Here is a 21,147-nt window from a genome sequence, read left to right as displayed (position 1 = left end):
TCTGGCCCTGGAACATCCACATTGATGAATTTCAGTGAGAATCCTGAGATTTCATTCTGTTTCCCTCATCTCCTTCCCAGTGGAAGCTAAGCATGCCTAATGCTGTAACATGGGGACATAATAAGAGGTTTTAATCCAATTTTCAACCGCCCTGGATGCAAAGGAAATTTGTGAAGCATATCTAAAGTAACAAATGCCTGAGCTGGAGAGCGTTTTTCATTCTGAAAGTGAATATTTATTGGGAAGCCCCAAAGAGCCACTTCTCAGGACAAGGAGAGGGTGGGAAGCCTGAGAATTCAGCCCTGCTTTATCCTCTGCTGAATCCCAGGGCAGATTCCCCTTCCAGGGCTGCTTTACTGCACAACCTGAGCCCCTCCCTTGTTTGGTTCTTCATCTCTCTGATCCGTAATCAAAAGTGAGATAATTAAACACAAAACCTCCAGTGATGAGTCAGTCCAACGTGGCAGGACACAGGGATGTGTCCAGAGCTCCTACAAGGTAAGGAGGCCCCTTTGGGGCACTCTTTGTGCACCTCAGCCTGTCCCTGCATCCTCCTTTTCCTCCTCTGCCTCCCTGCCAGAGCAGGAGGAGTTTTGTTTAACGAGGCAGGTGATGACCCACATTAAACTGCAGCTTTGGCACCTGCAGGGGAGCTGTGCTTTAATTCCAGCCTCTCCAGGGGTGGGTTCATGCTGGAACTCAGCGCATCCCTCTGGGTGTCCAGAGCTGCCAGGACCCCCCCGGGGGGCTCAGAGACCCTGGCACGCAGCCCAGAGCACCTGGGGATTTGATTGTGAGTCCTGGAGCGAGTTGCCAGCTTTGTATGAGGACCTGAAAGTCACACAGGTTTGAATGGTGTAATAACAAAATGATCACGGGGTGAAAATGTAGATTTTAGGATTTTTGGTATGGGGGTTGTGGGGACAAGATGGAGGAACTTGGGCATGTCCAGCCTTTCTTCTTCTTGTTCTCCATTTTCTGCAGTGATGTTGGCACTTTGGGATTGGTTTAGAGTAGAAGTGCACTGTCTAACACGGGTGATAGGTGTTGGGAATTCAGTGTCAATATGTTCTATGTAGTTTGTAGTATAAAAGGACAACACCGCCCCAGGGGCGGTCACAGTGCCTATGGCTGCCCTGCTGAGCAGACCTCGGCTGGGCAGAAAGAAAATTTTATAGATGAGAATTAATAAACAACCTCAAGAGAGAAAAGTGAAGAGTCCAGATTCGTTCTTCAGTTGTGTGGGCCGGAGCAGAGACACCCTGCACATCTGGGGGCAGCAATTAACAACCAAAACCTGAGAGGTTCAGGGAGCTAAGCCAGCTCTCTCTGATGGGACAGTGTCCAGCAGGTTTTGGTCTCTTTACTCCTTTTGGAGGTCACAGGTCTGGGAGGCTCCGTTTGGAACAGGATCTGCAGAGTTCAGCACAGAAATTCTCTCCCAAGGATTCACTCCTCGGAATGCACTGCCACATCCTGGCTGAGCAGCAATCCGCATCACTTAATGACTGATTGGTGCCTCTAATTAGCCCAGCTAATTGGGGGAGGCAGGGTTCCTGGGTTCAGTGGTCCTCTGACAGATGAAGTCACTCTGGGTGCCACTCTCAGGTGTGACATTACAGGTTGGATCCTCTGACAGGATCCAGTCACTCTGGCTGCCACTCTCAGGTGTGGCATTACAGGTTGGATCCTCTGACAGGATCCAGTCACTCTGGGTGCCACTCTCAGGTGTGGCATTACAGGTTGGATCCTCTGACAGGATCCAGTCACTCTGGGTGCCACTCTCAGGTGTGGCATTACAGGTTCTGAGGTGTCACGAGTCCCTGGTAGGGCCAGAAGCAAAGGAGCTCTTTGGAAAATCCCATTTACAGGACTTGGACTCCATTTCCCCACCCTTCAGCTTCATCATCTGCAGCTTGCCAATAATTCACTGCTTCTCGGGCTCCTAAAGACAAAGCAAATTAATTCAGTGGATGGTGGCTGAACAAGGAGATGAAGAATGGATCTTGCATTCCCAGCACTCCCAGCTCAGGTGTGACTTTATTTAGATGCAGCCACAGGTGCCCCAGGGGCTGCAGGGGGGAATGAGAGCTCAGTTCCCAGCCCTGTGCCATCTCTGTCCTCCAGGCTGGGGGACCGCAATTGTCCCCAGCATTTCACAGAATTGTCCCCAGCATTTCACTGGCCAGCCTTGCTTTGTCTTCCCTGTGTGCATTAACATTTTAAAGACTGAAAAATGAGCCCCGAAAAAGAAACATCCTCAGTCAGCAATCTGCAATCTATTACAGCAATTAATCAAAGACACACTTTGTCAGCTTCCCCTTGTTCTCTTATGCTTTACGGCTGCGTTGTTATTTCATCCGTGCAATAAAAAGGGATTTGTCTTCATTGCTGGGGAAATTCTGCTCTGGACTGAGGGTGGCAGCCCTGGCCGTGCTCCTGATCTGTGGGCCCTGGGAGCAGGACTCATTTCTGGGCATTCATTTCTGGGCATTCATTGTTGCAGTGGTGTTGTGAGGGTCCCCAGGACGAGGTGAGAGATGAGAATTTGACTCCAAGTTCTCAGAAGGCTGATATATTATATTATATTATATTATATTATATTATATTATATTATATTATATTATATTATATTATATTATATTATATTATATTATATTATATTATATTATATTATATTATATCATATTGTCTTTATCATATTATATATTATACCTTGTATATTATATTATACATATTATATATTATATTATATATTAGATTAGATTGTATGAAAATAACACACTAAAACTGTACTAAAGAAAGAGAAAGGAGACAGCAGGAGGCTTAACAAGAATGATGATGAAAAACTCGTGACTGACCAGAGTCCTGACACAGCTGGACTGGGATTGGTCATTAATTAAAAACAATTCACATGTTGGGTAAACAGTTCTCCAAATCACATTCCAAAGGAGCCAAACATGGAGAAGCTGAATCTTTTAGCATAATATAATATAAATATAATATAATAAATATAATATAATATAATATAATATAATATAATATAATATAATATAAATCAGCCTTCTGAGAACTTGGAGTCAAATTCTCATCTCTCGCCTCGTCCTGAGGACCTCACAAACACCACAAGCTCCTGTTCTGCAAAAGTGCCCAGCAGAAAGGGCTTTCAGCAGGTCCCTGCTCACTGCCTGAAGGACAAAACCCTGACCTGCAGGGCTGTGCAGAATGAGGCTTCCTCTGGACGCCTGCAGGAAGCAGCACAAGAACACAACAATTGCAGTTCTGGACACTCAGGGAGCTCAAAGGCTCAGGCTGCAGCCCCAGCCTTGTCCATCGTTGATCTGAGAACATCAGGGCACTAAAAATGAGAATTCCCCCAGCCCAAGAGCTGCAATCACCTCCCACAACATCCAACCCTTCAGCCCTCAGGGTTTCTGTCAACTTTTCCAATAGCTCATGGATTGGAAAAGCCATGCCCTGAGTTATAACTCCTCTGTATCTCAGTGATCACAATAGATTAGTGATAAATACAAAGTAATTGATTTTATTTTTTCATCTCCTCCCTCCCCCAAACAAGCTTGAACTAATAACAATAATTACATGAAAGTGTTGCCATTGGGAAGTTTGAGCGTTTCTGGCAGTGAAATCAATTGTTCCGAGGACGAATTTTATCTGAGGAATTAATCACTGCTGCCTCCAATGAATGCACCAACAACGTTCTCCAGGATGCAGAACATGCAGGGAACATCTTCATTAGGAAATGAGGCTGTTAGGAAAATTAACCCACAAACTCCAGAGGTTCATGTCCAAAAAGGACACAAAGGAGTCCTTTGACTTTATTCCAATACAGGCAGAGGCCATGGGGCATCCCCTGGGGTCTCTCAGATTTTTGGAGGATGCAGCCTCCCTTTTTATCCCAATTTCCAGCCACATTTCCCTTCTCTCTTTCCCCATTTCTGAGGTGCTTGAGAGGTTCAGACTTCCCAGAACACCTGATCCCAAAGATTCCCCTCTAATGTGTAACCCTCCCTTTTCATTTTTAATTCTTACAGAATTTAGAGGTTTTTCCCCATTTCTGAGGTACCTGAGAGGTTCAGACTTCCCAGAACACCTGATCCCAAAGATTCCCCTCTAATGTAGAAGCCTCCCTTTTCATTTTTAATTCTTATGGAATTTAGGGGGTTTTCTTCCCCATTGTTTCTTTCATCTTTCAATGCCTAATTTCATTTATCACCAAGCCTAAAGTTGATTTGTAAAAGCAAATCTCTTTCTCCATTCATCAATCAGTGGAATCCTTCCCATCGTTTCTTTCATCTCCCAGTGCTGGTTTCATCTCCCAGCAGCCCCACAGCTTGTTTGGAAACACAAATCCCCCATTCCTCTCAGCCTGTGCAGGGCCACAGAGCCTCGGGAGGGGAAATATTTGGGAAAAGTTCCCTGGTGGAGCCCAGGGACACCAACACAGCCAGGCCAAGGCTTCCTGGAGCTGCTGCAAGTGTTTCTTGTCCCCACAATAAAATGATGCTTATCCCATGGCTCTGGCCGTGTCACTCCCACAGTTTGTGTCCCATGGCCTTGGAGCTTGGAGCAGGTCCCAAGGTACCCTCTGAGCATCCCTGCAGCCCCTTCCTTCCAGAGCCAAAATCTTTTATTTTTAAGCTATTAATATAGCTTATCCTAAGCTAAATTGCAAGTTTCCACTTCTAAGTGACACAAATTTGCTTTTGTGTGCAACTGGGGGTGCTTGGCTGGCAAAAAGCTTTCCCACAGCCATTCTTTAATAACCTTATTTAAAGAATCCTTAAGGGACCAAGGAAACCTATGTATTTTAAACATTAAAGTATTATTAGTAGTAAGCAGTGGAAGTGATTGTTCTGGAATAGAAAAACATTTCCTGAAAGAATCTGTGCCAGCTTTAATTACACTCCCATTGTATTTTATCTTCCTGCTCCCCACACTGAGACAAAGGGTGGGTGGAAAATAATTGAAACAAGGTGAAAATGAGTGCTCATTAAATTGCAGACTACACAAGTACTCATTCCATGTGAGAGGGCTGTAAATATGACTTTTAATGAAGTTATGACATGCTTGCCAATAAAAGTCATTTACTTCACAGTATTACAGTTAATTATACACAGCTGGAGCCATTTATTGCCCATCCCTTGTTAACTTTGCCTGGGCTCATTAACCCTTTCACAGCTCTGGGCCTGTCACACTTCCAGGCGAGAAGGCAGAGAGGCTTTTCAGGAGGAATTGCAGGAGGAGGAGTGAGGTGTGGGTGCTGCAGAGAGCAGAGAGAGTGCAAAGCTCCAGCTCAGACTGTGCAAACCTGGAGGAGCCCCTGCAGTTTGTCCTCTGTTCCTCTCACCTGTTAATGGGTCTGGAAAATGGAATTTCCCTGGACTGTTCTGGCTTGCTGCAGCTCATGGCAGGTTCTTTGTGCAGTTCCCAAGGGCTTTCAGCTCCCCCAGTATTTACCACCCTTGTCCTGGAGCGTTCACCTGGTTTGTGAGTTGGGTTTGTCGTGATCTGACCCACTCAAACCCAGGACTTGGGTTATTCTAAACTGGGCAGCACCCACATTTAAAAACCCCAAACTCAGACTGTCCATCCAGCACGTCAAAACAGCCCTAGCACTACAACACAATTTGCTGCAGTTTGATAATGAAGACTAATTACCCTGAGATTTCAGCCTGGCTCTGTTCCTGACCTGCCAACCCTCCTGCTGCTCCTCCAAATCCTGTTTGCTCCTTCTCCCTTCTCTCATTTTAAGCTCCTGCCTGCTCCAGGTGCCTTTTATGTACAGAGGAATTGGTCACTGGCTGTGTGAGCTCCTGCAGGGAGCCCTTTCATGGAGGGCCCTGCAATTTTCTCCAGGAGCTCTCCAATAATTGCAGTGACTGGGGAACTGCGCCGGGGAGTCTGAGAGGGAGGTGGAGGGCAGGGCTTGTTTGTTAAACTCCACACAGAAGAGAAGAGATCGTTCTGCTGCAGCCACAGGGTGTCTGGAGGCAGCAGTGGGCTCCAGGGGAACCCGGACTGAGAGGATTTGTCATTCCAAACAAGCTGTGGGTCTGCTGGGAGATAAAACCAGCACTGGGAGAGAAAAGAAACGATGGGAAGGGTTCCACTGATTGATGAATGGAAAAAGAGATTTGCTTTTACAAATCAACTTTAGGGTTGATGATAAATGAAATTAGGCATTGAAAGATGAAAGAAACAATGGGGAAAACCCCCTAAATTCCATAAGAATTAAAAATTTAAAGGGAGGCTTCTACATTAGAGGGGAATCTTTGGGATCAGGTGTGCTGGGAAGTCTGAACCTCTCAGGTACCTCAGAAATGGGGAAAAAGCCCTAAATTCTGTAAGAATTAAAAATTAAAAGGGGGGGGGTTATACATTAGAGGGGAATCTTTGGGATCAGGTGTTCTGGGAAGTCTGAACCTCTCAAGTACCTCAGAAATGGGGAAAGAGAGAAGGGAAATGTGGCTGGAAATTGGGATAAAAAGGGAGGCTGCATCCTCCAAAAATCTGAGAGATCCCAGTGGAATGGCCCATGGCCTCTGCCTGTATTGGAATAAAGTCAAAAATGACTCCTCTGTCTCCTTTTTGGACATGAACCTCTGGTGTTTGTGGGTTCATTTTCCTGACAAGACCTCTGGGGTTTTGTGCTGGTGTTGTTGCCACAGCTGGGACAAGAGAGGTGCAGGCTGGCAAGGGGGAGAGGGACAGGGAGGGCACAAGGAACACACGGGGAGGAAGAAAGGAAGGAGAAAAGCATCAGATAAAACTTCCAGGGCTTGGGAAGAGCACCTGGTGAGATCAGTGACCTGAACAGGCTATCGAGCCTTGCACAGCTCCAATTTAGAGCAGAGAATTAATTGCTTTTAATCCAGACAGTGGCAGCCATGGATGCAGGCAGATCCATGGGTTGTGTGGGAGCCAGGGAAGTACTGCCAGGGCATTTCCTTCTCCATGGGGGAAGAATTTTCGCTTTAATTCTGCTGTTTGAACTCCTGCACTGGCACCAGCAAGGCTCTGCTCCACTGCAGAAGGGCAGGAAGGACAAAGGGAGCAAAGTCAGGCATCCCTCATCTCAGAGAAACCACAGGAGCTGCAACTGCAGCCCCTCTCCTCCTCCAGGCTGAGGAACCGCTGGTGAAATATTAATTGGAGAAGGAGCTGAAAGTTGTAAAGATAAAAACTCGAGGAATTGTGCTCTAATGGCTGGGGTAGTTAAAAAGCAGAATACAATATCCAGCAAGTAATGCTTAATCTGTTGGATCTCTGTCCCACTGGAGATTTTTAAGGAGAGATTAGAGGAGCACGAGAGGAGTGCCAAGTCTGGCTGATGCTGCCTTTGAAGACACGACCTCCAGAGATTCCCTCCAGCTCTGTTTTTCTGTAATTGCCTGTTGTGGAAGGCTCTGAAATTCAGCCTTTATTGAAAGACAAACGTAAAGCTTGAGAGAGTGCCTGAATACAAACCAGCATCTCGCTCCCCCCCCCGAACCTGGGGAAGTGATTAGGGGCTCTCAGGAGCACAGGCCGGCCTTGCTGGCTCTCCACAAACCCTCAGCACTGCTGAAATCCCTTCTTTTCAGCCAGACTGAAGCACAGGCTCCTCAGGAAATGGTATTTTATGGAATGCTCAAGCAGGGAGCTGCCAGCAAAGCCTCTGGCTCTCAGGCACTCGGGATATTCATGGTGTGAAAAACGCCAATCACTTGTTTGTAAAATTTTAGAAGTTTAATAATAATAAAATGGTTATAAAAATAGTAATAGAATTAGAGTAATAAAAATTTGGGCCATTTGGATTAGGACAATAGGAGACAATAAGAACAAAGAGTTATGGACAATCCAGGTACCTCTTTCTGGGCAAAATAAGCCCGAAAATGGACACAGTTAACAGAGGATTAACCCTTAAAAGCAGCAGCCTGTTGCATATTCATACACCTCATCCATGATGCATAAATTCCATTCAAACACAGGATTCTGGCTGGGCAGTGTCAGCTGCTTCCTCTGAATCCTGACAGTGTCTTCAGGACTGAGCAAGGCAGGAAGAAGTTGATTTCTTCTGATAATGGAGCAATAAATTCTCTTTCTCTGAAAGATTCAGGTGTCCCGTGGCTGCTATTTGGTGCAAGTACCTCATTCCTCTCTTAAAAAAAATATCCCACATGCATGTTTCTGTTTTAACATTATGTTATAACCTAAAACTATATTTAACACACTACTTAAAAAAATTAACACGGCTTAACTTTTTAACATAACACTCATAATATTAATTTTATTTGAATATTTGTGAAAAGCCAATCATAAAATATGCATTTTTCACACATGGGCTGGACTGACAGGAGAGAAGAGGCAGAGAGAAAATAACCCCCCTGAATTCCAGGAAAATAAAAACTGGAGCTGGAACAGGACCTGGAGATTTCAGCTCTGCTCTCCAGAACGAAGAGGGGTGGCAGATTGAGAGCACCAACGTGGCAGAGCATTTCTTCCTCTCTCTCATTTCATTAGGGAGCAGCAGGCTGTGCAGAATAAGCCTTTTCTCAAGGAATTCACTCAGAAATGGTCATCAGGGCCAGGGAGGATCAGGAGGGGATCAGGGGCTGTGTCCAGGCTGGGACTGTGATTGCCTCAGTTAATAAAGCAATTACTTCACTAAATAAAGACTTGGGCTTTCATCTGTTTGTCTGACAGGAGCTCTTGTTTGAGTGGCTCTATTTCCAGTCCAGCACCTTCTCTTTCTGTGCAGGATCCTGCTGGGAAGGTGACACAGCTCCTGCTCCTGCTCTCCTGGGCCTGGCCCTCACCAGGTTTGGGATTTGTGGTGTTCATGGGGTTTATTTTACAGGGAAAGTGACACAGCTCCTGCTCTCTGCTCTCCTGGGCCTGGCCCTCACCAGGTTTGGGATTTGTGGTGTTCATGGGTGGAAGGTGACACAGCTCCTGCTCCCTGCTGTCCTGGGCCTGACCCTCACCAGGTTTGGGATTTGTGGTGTTCATGGGTGGAAGGTGACACAGCTCCTGCTCCTGCTCTCCAGAGCCTGGCCCTCACCAGGTTTGGGATTTGTGGTGTTCATGGGGTTCATTTTGCTGGGAGAGTGACACAGCTCCTGCTCCCACTCTCCTGAGCCTGACCCTTGCCAGGTTTGGGATTTATGGTATTCATGGGTGGAAGGTGACACAGCTCCTGCTCCCTGCTGTCCTGGCCCTGACCCTCACGAGGTTTGGGATTTGTGGTGTTCATGGGGTTTATTTTGCTGGGAAGGTGACACAGCTCCTGCTCCTGCTCTCCCGGGCCTGGCCCTCACAAGGTTTGGGATTTGTGGTGTTCATGGGGTTTATTTTACAGGGAAAGTGACACAGCTCCTGCTCCCTGCTGTCCTGAGGGTTTGGGATTTGTGGTGTTCATGGGGTTCATTTTGCTGGGAGGGTGACACAGCTCCTGCTCCCACTCTCCTGAGCCTGACCCTTGTGAGGTTTGGGATTTATGGTGTTCATGGGTGGAAGGTGACACAGCTCCTGCTCCCTGCTGTCCTGAGGGTTTGGGATTTGTGGTGTTCATGGGGTTTATTTTGCTGGGAAGGTGACACAGCTCCTGCTCCTGCTCTCCAGAGCCTGGCCCTCACCAGGTTTGGGATTTGTGGTGTTCATGGGTGGAAGGTGACACAGCTCCTGCTCCCACTCTCCTGGCCCTGACCCTTGCCAGGTTTGGGATTTGTGGTGTTCATGGGGTTCATTTTGCTGGGAGGGTGACACAGCTCCTGCTCCCACTCTCCTGGGCCTGGCCCTCACCAGGTTTGGGATTTGTGGTGTTCATGGGTTTTATTTTTCTGGGAGGGTGACACAGCTCCTGCTCTCTGCTCTCCTGGGCCTGGCCCTCACCAGGTTTGGGATTTGTGGTGTTCATGGGGTTCATTTTGCAGGGAATTCCCTCAGGCTGATGGATCCTGAGTGCTGGTGGCAGGGGCCAATCCTCCCATCCCCTCTGCCAGGTTGGAACTGGGGGAAGTTGAGCAGCTGAGCAGAGAACAAAAGGAAGGGGGAAAGATCTGCTTCTATTTTAGTGAGTTTGTGTGGGTGAGTGTGGGCAGAGAGGGTACTGGAGAAGCAAATACTCTGTTAAAAGAAGATTTAATGAGTTTCCTCTTCCAAGCAGGTGTGTCAGCATCACATCACCAATTCTCTGTGAAGAAAAGCTCCAGATACTCCCCAAAAGGGTATCTACAGTCCCTCTTTGCTTAAAAAATTTACTCTTCACCTATTCTGTGAGCTCTCACCTCCTTTAATTTTCATTCTTATGGTTACAACCACAGAATTCTTTGGGGCCACATGAAGAAAGAAGGAGAAATAAGATTTTGTGCTTCCTGGCAATTGAATGTCTCTGATTCCTAACCCCTCTGCAGATTGTGTTGTTTTAGATGCTGGGTCTGGTCTTATCCTCCTTCAGAGGAACACGGAGGGAATTCAAAGGGGGGGAAAAGGGGGAAATATGGATTACCAGGAAAAGGCTGATCCTAATCCCAGCCAAGTGTGGGCATCCAGAGGAGCCAGGAGCAAACCAAACCCCAGAGGTTGATTTGGGGGGTGCTGGCGTTAATTTGGCTGCCAGCAGGTCCAGCCTCAGAGCAGGGGCTGTACAGAGAGGGCAGGGAAAGGCAAGGCAGAGGGAGCAGCAGGAGATTTGGGATTTGTGGTGTTCATGGGGTTCATTTTGCTGGGAAGGTGACACAGCTCCTGCTCCTGCTCTCCTGGGCCTGACCCTCGCCAGGTTTGGGATTTATGGTGTTCGTGGGGTTCATTTTGCTTAATTCAGTTTACAGCTCACAGGGTTTCAGCCCCTTCCATTTCAGGATGGTTTTGGAGTGTGGAACTCCCCACTTAGATGCACAGGGAAGGAACTTACACTCCTTGTTTGGACTAAAACATGAAACCTCTCCCCTCCTGCACCAGAAGGGAGTTCATCCCAGCCTGCTCCTGCTCAGAGAGCATCAGCTATTCTTTATTCTTTATTCTTTATTCTTTATTCTTTATTCTTTATTCTTCATTCTTGGTTGTGCCTCACCTTTATCACTTCAGACAGGGCTGTGCAGTGACTGATCAGAGGAATCCTGACTCAGAGTGAACCTGGAGCACGCCCCAGCTCTGCTGCTTTCCCAGGGAATGCTCAGCTGAGGCTGGCAGCAGCTGTGATGAGAGATTCCTGTTTACAGCAGCAGCCCATCACCTGCTCTTGTTTAATGGCACCTGTTCCACCCCACTCTGGCAGTCTGGCACAGCAGGGACCATAAATTACTGCCACAGCAGCTCTTCAGCACCTGCAGCCTCTGTGAGACCCAGAAATTCCCCTGACATCCTTTGCCACGGCTCTTTTAATCTCTTCCCTTTCTTCCCTCTCTGCCCCTCTTTGCTCTGAAGAACCCGGCAGTTCCAGCAGGGAGGAAGGAGCAGCAGGAAGCAGAAATAATCAGGTTTTGTGGGGAAATCTGGAGGGGAGAACTCAGACTCTGGACCCAGAGTTCTGCTCCTCTCAGTGCTTGGCAGTGGGGCTGGCAGTGGCAGTGAACTCCTTCAGGAGAGCAGAGAGCTGAGCCCGGGGATCAGCAGATCCCAGGCTGCTCTCCAGACACCTCAGTGCCCTGAATCACCTCCAGGATGTGGAGTCACCTCAGCCTTTTGGGGTAACCGGATGTGAATGTGGGCAGTGGGACCTTTGCAGCATCCCAGGAATTCCCATGGTGGCAAAGGGACAGTAAGATTCTCCTTCAGGAGCCTTTGGATTTCACCAGCAGGCTGCTCCTGGGGATCAGCTGCTCTCCAGACACCTCAGCGCTCTGAAAACCTCCAGGATGTGGAGTCACCTCAGCTTTTTGGGGTAACTGGATGTGAATGTGGGCAGGGGGACCTTGTGAGGTCCCTTTGCAGCATCCCAGTGAGGAGAACAGTGGATTTGTCATTCCAGACAAGCTGTGGGTCTGCTGGGAGATAGAACCAGCACTGGGAGAGAAAAGAAACAATGGGAAGGATTCCACTGATTGATGAATGGAAAAAGAGATTTGCTTTTACAAATAAACTTTAGGGTTGATGATAAATTAAATTAGCCATTGAAAGATTAAAGCAACAATGGGGAAGAAAAACCCCTAATTTCAGTAATAATTAAAAATTAAAAGGGAGGCTTATGCATTAGAGGGGAATCTTTGGGATCAGGTGTTCCGGGAAGTCTGAACCTCTCAAGCACCTCAGAAATGGGGAAAGAGAGAAGGGAAATGTGGCTGGAAATTGGGATAAAAAGGGAGGCTGAGTCCTCCAAAACTTGGAGAGATCCCAGGGGATGCCCCATGGCCTCTGCCTGTATTGGAATAAAGTTAAAAATGACTCCTCTGTCTCCTTTTTGGACACAAACCTCTGGTGTTTGTGGATTCATTTTCCTAACACCAGGAATTCCCACAGTGGCAATGGGACAGTGAGAACTCACTCAGAGCCTTTGCATTTCACAGCCTCTCACCAAACTGCAAATTCTCCTGGCAGAGGAATCACTTCACTGATTTCTGTAATAACAATTTCCCCTCACGCCTCCTCATTGGCTCACTGGACACTCTGACCAGAGCACAGAGATCTGCTGCTGCTTTTCCTTATTTCATTGCTCATTTTGCTTTTTGCTGGGTTACATTGATTTGATTTAGACAATAACATCTCTGTCAAGTGCAGTATAATTGGTATCTAAGGCCTAGTCTGCATTTACATTTTACTGGAATAATAATGGTGCTAAGGGGGAGGATATTTTTTAGAAAAGACTTATGCTGCTCTGAACTCCTTGGTGGCTGCAATGAGGTTGGAATAAAAGTGATTTACTCTGCTTTGCATCTTCCCCTACTCCGTGGTAATAGCAATCTAATTATAAAGTATGTTTATGCTGACACAATCATATCCACAATCGGGGTTTATTCTTTCATTCTTCTTTTGTCTTCATGTAAATCCTGCCGGGAGGAAAATGCCACATGCACACACAGACAGCACCAGCAGGATCATCAGAGTCCCCAGAACCCATTTGGGTGAATTCATCAGCAGATAATTCTGTCCCCGAGGCTTTAATCTCCAGGAGATCGTTTGTGGGGACTGTAACTGCTCCATTTGCATTACAGCAGTAATAAAAGACTCCCACAGCGCTGAAAAAACCCATTTACGGGACTCCCTTTTAGGAAATAGGATCAGCAGCAGTGAGGGGCTAAACTGCTTTTACTTACAGTGGGCACCAGATTCCTTTAACCCTCAAAGCTCTGCACACAGCCGATCAATAAAACGAAATAAAAGAAGAAAACTAAATAAAACAAAACAATAAACATAAAAGAAATACAATTATATAATATAAATAGGATAAATAAAATAAATAAAATAATAAAATAAAATAAAATAAATATAATTATATAATATAAATAAAATAATAAAATAAATATAATTATATATTACAAATAGGATAAATAAAATAAAATAAATAAAATAATAAAATAAAATAAATTATATAATATATAAATAAATTATATATAATTATATGATATAAATATAATAAATAAAACAAATGAAATAAATATAATTATATAATATGAATATGGTAAATAAATATAAAATATAAATAAATGACACTAACTAAATAAAATAAAATAAAAAAGAAGAGAATCCCAGAGTTTCTGCCACACAATTCCCCTGTGGAACAGGCGAACAGAGCAGCTGCAAACAGCACAGCAGGGGCTGGGCTGCTGTAACTGAGAGAAAGGTGAAATGCACTTAATTCCTGAGGGGAAAAAACAAATTACTGCTGTTAAAAGGACAAATAAAATGGCCCTTGTGGGAGGATCAGCTGGGGAATGCACAATTAAGGGCAAGAGGGAACATTTGTATTAATTGGTGCTTAGTCTTGTCTCGTTGGAGAGCCAGGACTGCACTTTCCCACGGGTTTGGTTTGGCTTTAGTTTGTTTGGGTTTGGTGTTTGGTTTGGCTTTGGTACTTTGTATTTTCTGCTTTGTTTGTTTTGGGTGCTTTGTTTTTGGTGTTAGGCTTGTTTTTAGTGCTTCCTTTGGCTTTGGTGTTTCGTTTGTTTTTGGTGTTTGGTTTGTTTTTAGCACTTTGTTTGTTTTGGTATTTGGTTTTTTTTTACTGCTTTGTTTGCTTTTGGTTCTTTGTTTGGCTTTGGTGTTTGGTTTGTTTTTAGTGCTTTGTTTGCTTTTGGTGATTGTTTCCAGGGTCTGTTTTAACTGCTCCTGCTGGCTGTGCCCATCTGTGAGGTTGGATGCGACCCTGAGCACTCAGATAATCCTATTTTTGTTCGCTTTAATCTGATTAAGTTCCTCAGTACGAGTCGAGATTAACACCCATGACCAACAAATGCCTGAATAAAGATAAAATGCAAATGCTGTTTTCTGCACATCAGAATCAGAGGGTTTATAACAATTCCCAATTTATGTGCAGCCAGGTATTAGGGCTGAAAAAGGTGAGCTGCAGGGATGAAGGGCTGGGGTGCCTTTTCATCTCCCAGAATAAAGACAAAATAAAAGGATGACAGAACAAAATTACAGTAGGAGTTGCTCGAGCTGCCCTTAGGCCATCCAGCAGGAGGTAATTCTGGGATCACAACAGGAGCATCCTCCTGGAGGCAGCCCCACAGGGCAGGAGGGGCTGGGGATGGGGAATCCTCCTGCTCCTGCTGCTGAGGGTGGCAGTGATGAACCGAGGTGACAAATAATGACAGGAAATGACAGAAAATGACATTTCCCAGGAAATGCTGCAGTAAGAACTATCCTGGGGGTGCCTTGGTGGTCACTGGGCTGGGCCTGCCAGGGTTGAGGGCTCTGGGATGCAGAGCAATGTGGTGGCGTTCACAGGATGAGGGAGGAGACGAGGATCTGACTCCATGTTTCACAAGGCTGATTTATTATTTTATGATATATATTACATTAAAACTATACTAAAAGAATAGAAGAAAGGGTTTCATCAGAAGGCTGGCTAAGAATAGAATAGAAAAGAATGATAACAAAGGTTTGTGGCTCAGACTCTCTGTCCGAGCCAGCTGGGCTGTGATTGGCCATTAATTAGAAACAACCACATGAGCCCAATCCCAGATGCACCTGTTGCATTCCACAGCAGCAGATAACCATTGGTTACATGTTGTTCCTGAGGCCTCTCAGCTTCTCAGGAGGAAAAATCCTAAGGAAAGGATTTTCCATAAAAGATGTCTGTGACAGAGCAGGGGCTGCTCTGGGAGGAGGGTGAAGCTTCCAAGCAGGATTTTAATTTGGTTTCAGAGTGAAGTTGCTTTGGCTGCTGTCCCTTTGTTAAATCCTTGTTGCTGATGATGACATTTGTGGGCTGCTCCCCCAGGCCTGGGTGTGCAGGGCAGAAAATGAACTCTGTGTGCTCTGGGCTGTTTGAGATGCTGCAATGGTCACTGCTCTGTTCAGGGGGACACACAATGGCAAATTTCTCACAGCATTCAAATAATCCTGTGCATTTCTGGAATGTTCCCCCTTTTTCAGTCACTCTAAATAGATTGTACAAGATCTGAAGGGGCCTCACGCTCCCAGGCCTGGCTTTGGGCACTGTGCAAACACGGAGAGCTGCAGCTCCCTTTGCAGTTTCAAACACCACACTCACACTTTTATCTCTGAAAACACGCCCTGAATGAGCCAGCACGGGGTTTCAGTGCAAAAGGAATAATCCAGCAGCGGGGGAAGTCCATCATTTGCAGGCTCCTGCTGCTCCCCTTGGCCTGTAATGACCCAAGGCTGTCAGAATGTCATAACTCCAACAGGGAGTGAAGTTACAGCCATAACACTGCGTGTGCAGCCATCAAACATTCATGACCATATCTGAGGCTTTCTAGTCCATAAACCTTCTCTGAACTCAAGTAATGGAGTTATCAAAAAGACAGAGCAGCTGTTCATGGGGCCTGTGTGACATTCACGGGCTCCACCGGAATGTTCCGGGCTCTGCAGTACCTTGGGATAATCAGGGCTGTTGTATAAAATATGAGCCAGACCTCAACTTCTGGCTTTTTCCAATTTTCCCCACAATTTCAAGGATAAGCACGTTATTTGCTGCAAACTTTTTTTTTTTTTTCTTATTTGTGATTCTGGAATAGGTGGAAATTTTTAGCCTCGTTTCTTTGCTGTTTCACTTGCAAACCAAAACAAGCCCATTCCTATGCTCCCTCTCATTTCCAGACTCCTTCTGAGGAATTCCTGTGCCTGTGCTAAGATTTAATCAGTCCCTAGTGGGAGCTGCATGAAAAGGGAATGTTCCAAGGCCTGGAGCAGTGTGTGGGGATGTGAATAAAAGTCGTGGAGTCGGTGCCACCCCGGCCCCAGCTGAATGCTTTTCACAGCTAAATTTTTTCAGTGGTAAATTAACTCCTCATCCCAGGGCTTTTTCTGTCCCTTCTGAGGACAGTTTGTCGCCCCTGCTAAGTGGGAGCTCTGCAGTCAGGACTGGGGACAGCGCTGGCTTTGGTGTGCTCAGCACCAGTGGAGGTGCTGGGACTGGTGACCCTGGCCCTGTCCTGGTGCCCCTGGTGCTGTCCTGCTGTGGCACTGTTCTGGTGACCCTGGCACTGTCCTGCTGCCCCTTTCTGGTGTGCCAGTGCCCCTGGCCCTGTCCTGGTGCTCCTGGCCCTGTCCTGGTGCTACTGGCCCTGTCCTGCACATCCTGGCCCTGTTCTGCACATCCTGGCCCTGTCCTGCACATCCTGGCCCTGTCCTGCACATCCTGGCCCTGTCCTGGTGCTCCTGGCCCTGTCCTGGTGCCCCTGGCCCTGTCCTGGTGCTCCTGGCCCTGTCCTGCACATCCTGGCCCTGTCCTGGTGCCCCTGGCCTTGTCCTGGTGCCCCTGGCACTGTCCTGCACATCCTGGCACTCTCCTGGTGCCCCTGGCACTCTCCTAGTGACCCTGGCCCTATCCTGGTGACCCTGGCCCTGTCCTGGTGCCCCTGGCACTGTCCTGCACATCCTGGCACTCTCCTGGTGCCCCTGGCCCTATCCTGGTGCCCCTGGCCTTGTCCTGGTGCCCCTGGCACTGTCCTGCACATCCTGGCCCTGTCCTGGTGCCCCTGGCCCTATCCTGGTGACCCTGGTGCTTTCCTGGTGCTCCTGACCCTGTCCTGGACATCCTGGCCCTGTTCTGACATGCTGGGGACCCTTCAGCAGTGCTGTGACTGCAGCAGGACGTTGCCTGGCTGAAGCAGCAGCGCAGCTGAGGAGCAGGGGGGGGTGTGAGGCTGTGCCCAGCTGCCCTGGGCACTCCTGAGCTGCAGCCTGCAGCTGGCATGGGTCTGCATGGGCCCCAGCCAGCAGGGCCTCGTGTTTGCCATATGGCCAGGAGGATCTGAGGGCATTCTGCTGGGCAGCTCTGCCTCCAAACCTCATTTCCTTGCCAGGGAAATCTGCTCCTGTGTCCCTGCACAGCAGCCCTGACACCCAAATGCTGCTGCTGCTGCTGCCTGAGCCTTGCAGAGGGGATTTCATCCGTGCCTGGCTGAGCTTTGGAGCTTCACCTGTGCAGGTGAATGAATCATCCAGGGGAAACATCCGGTGCACTGTCAGCCTTGCCCTTTGGGGTCACCAGGATATTCTCTGAAAAATCCTCTTTGCCCAGGGTTTTTCTCCTGGGAAGCTGAGAAGCCTCAGAGAGGAATGAAAACAAGAATTATCTGATTTGCTGCTCCTGTGTTTTGCTGCTTTGGAATGTGGCTTGGACATTGTTTACCAACAGGTAAATGTTTGATTGGTTCCATGTTAATTGTTTTTACTTAATGACCAATCAGCCATGTCTGACTCTGAGGAGTCAGTCACGAGTTTTTATTATCATTCTTGTTAAGCTTTCTGATGTATCCTTTCTCTCTTTCTTCAGTATAGTTTTAGCATAATATAATGTAATATAATATAATATAATATAATATAATATAATATAATATAATATAATATAATATAATATAATATAATATAATATAATATAATATAATATAATATAATATAATATAATATAATATAATATAATATAATATAATATAATATAATATAATATAATATAATATAATATATCAGCCTTCTGAGAACTTGGAGTCAGATTCTCATCCCTCAAACCTCACAAACACCACACTTTGGCACCTGCCTTCATCTGGGGATGCTGCTCCTGCTCCACAGGGCTGGGATAAATGAACTTCCCCTGAATTGGTTCTGGTGGATTTCAGGAGAAGGCAGAAGTAGCTGTTACTCACGGAAATATGCAAAACTTTGCTGGTAACAAACTGGGGGGAAAAAAAAAAAGGCTAATTAGTGTAATTACTGTCATTATAATTCTAATTTAATGGCATAGACTTGTATTGCAGCAACATCAGAGCTGTCACATTTGCAAACTGCATAATTACATGTATTAAGTGCTGTCTCTGTTGCACCCAATGTATGAAATGGGCTGTTACCTTGGAGTGCTCCATAAAAGAAGTCAAGATGTCACTAAAGGGTTGACTTCTCCTTGATTTTTCTGATTACCAGTGAAGGGTGAAACAAAAAGCTTGTCTAAATAAACGTCTTTTCAAAATCTCCTTGATAAAATTCAGAAATGGATGGGGAGCTGGAAATGCTGAATGAAATCATTCCAGGCTTGTCACAGAACCTGGCAGAGCAGCCACCAGCATGGAAATGTGGTTTTGTCGTGCATTTCACGCTGAGACCTGCTGAGTGCAGTTTGGGCCAGGTGAGAAGTTAAAAATCTCCTGGAATTGGCTGCTCACTGCGAGTTTGCTCCTCGAGCAGCATAAATTCTTTCCAGTCAGTGTTTGAGAATTGGGCCTCTGTTTGTCCCTGGCAGGGATGCTGACACTTCTGCTTGCCCACTGGGATTCCCTGCCCTGCCACAACCTCAGAGCAAAACCTGAACCCAAGGCTTCAGCTGTCGCGAGGAGGAGCAGGAAACCCAAACAGGAGCAGGGTTTTGACGTGACCCAGATGAAATTTCGAGCCTCAATCTTTGAACTGGGTCTTTTTTTCCCTCAGACCATGACATGTTGCACACCCTCCTGAGCCCCCAGCCCTCCTCCAGCAGGCTGGGGAAGATCATCCTGTGAGATTTCCTTAGTTAATATGGATTTATGCTTCTGGAGCACTCTTGATGGTTTGTTTTCTCCCCCTTTCTACATAAAAAATGAGTTGCTTTTGTAGCGCTCAGCATTGTGTTATGAATATTAATCCAGAGGGTTTATTTTTGTTATTCTAAATCTGCCTGTATCCTTTGTAAGGAGAAAAATGGGACATAATTAATCTCTCTGTTAATCTTGATATTTGCATGGAACAAGTGAAACAAGCTCTTCAAACCACTTGGTTGACTCTTAAGAAGTATTTACACTGCAGTTCAGAGGGAAACTCGAGGGCTTCTTTATTTATTTATTTCCATCATCTTAGATTCAATACACACAGTGGGAGGCAAATCTTTCCAATTCCCAGTGAGTTTTATCTGGTTCAGTGCAGCAGGAGGAGGATGAATCCAGGAGTTCCCAAACTGGGAAAGGTTCAGTGCAGAATCCAGGAGTGCCCAAACTGGAAAGGGCTCAGTCCAGAATCCAGAAATGCTCAAACTGGGAAGGGCTCAGTCCAGAATCCAGAAATGCCCAAAGTAGGAAACCCTCAGTCCAGAATCCAGGAGTTCCAAAAGTTCCAGAATCCAGGAGTTCAAAAATTTCCAGAATCCAGGAGTTCCCAAACTGGGAAGGGCTCAGTCCAGAATCCAGAAATTCTCAAACTGGGAAGGGCTCAGTCCAGAATCCAGGAGTTCCAAAAGTTCCAGAATCCAGGAGTGCCCAAACTGGGAAGGGCTCAGTCCAGAATCCAGGCTTGCCCAAAGTTCCAGAATCCAGGAGTGCCCAAACTGGGAAAGGTTCAGTCCAGAATCCAGAAATTCTCAAACTGGGAAGGGCTCAGTCCAGAATCCAGGAGTTCCAAAAGTTCCAGAATCCAGGAGTTCCAAACTGGGAAGGGCTCAGTCCAGAATCCAGAAATTCTCAAACTGGGAAGGGCTCAGTCCAGAATCCAGGAGTTCCAAACTGGGAAAGGTTCAGTCCAGAATCCAGGAGTGCCCAAAGTTCCAGAATCAGACTGCCCAAAGTTCCAGAATCCAGGAGTTCCAAACTGGGAAGGGCTCAGTCCAGAATCCAGGAGTGCCCAAAGTTCCAGAATCCAGGAGTGCCCAAACTGGGAACCCCGAGCAGCAGAGCCTGGCAGCAGCAGGGCTGGTTCAGGAAAAGTTGTTTCCAGAGCCAACCCCTTGTGTGAGAATTTCAGCACCAAATTTTGGTGCCTCCCTGCGATGGGAGTGTGAGGCAGAAGGAAATCAGAGTTTTATTCCCCCTCTCACCAGCCAGGTGTGAACGAACACCTGCAGCACCTCCCTTAAAAGTTCATTTCTTCACAGCACCTCTGCCGAATTGCTGAGGTGCTTCTTCTGCTTTTGCCAAATATCCCTTAACTGGTCAGGGAATGGCAGCAGCCTGGATGGCTCTGGGGTTTATTTACTGAGGAACTTGGGTTCCTCTGGTTGCCAAAATGACTTTAGGGGCGTGTGAATGCAGAGGATCATTCAGGCCCCTCTCACTCCCTGTAAAATGCTTTTGGGGTATTGCTCTGTGTAACTTTCCATCCCTAAGAGCTTTTTTAATGTGGTTTAAATCCTTTCAGCAACTTCTCTGTAGACTGAAGAACATGGAAAATAATAACATATAGTGGACCCCTTGCCTGGGAATGCAGCTTCTCCCAGGTCTCTGAAGTGCAATTGAGTTAATAACTGGTTAACTGCTTGCTAATGTATAATTTTCTCATTTAGGCAAGTAAGTTGTAATTAACACACATGGCCTACGGATACATGCAGGGGTGGGAGGGGAGGGCAGGGAGGATGTGTCTCATTTTCCTCCCTCTTTTTCCAAGTATGGATAGATTAAAATGTCTTGTTCTGTGGGAATTACATTTTAATGATCTCTAATATGTACAGATCCCGTTAAGGAAGGGTTTTTATCAGTTCTTTTAATTACAAGGACCAGCTTGAAGCAAAAGGGCTTGAGAAGCTTTGTGTTTAGGAGGAAAAGGAGTAGGGGGGATCTCCATGAC

Source organism: Molothrus ater, chromosome 28, assembly GCF_012460135.2.
Source record: "Molothrus ater isolate BHLD 08-10-18 breed brown headed cowbird chromosome 28, BPBGC_Mater_1.1, whole genome shotgun sequence".
In the NCBI taxonomy this organism is placed as follows: domain Eukaryota; kingdom Metazoa; phylum Chordata; class Aves; order Passeriformes; family Icteridae; genus Molothrus; species Molothrus ater.
Note: the sequence above shows the minus strand (reverse complement) of the source record.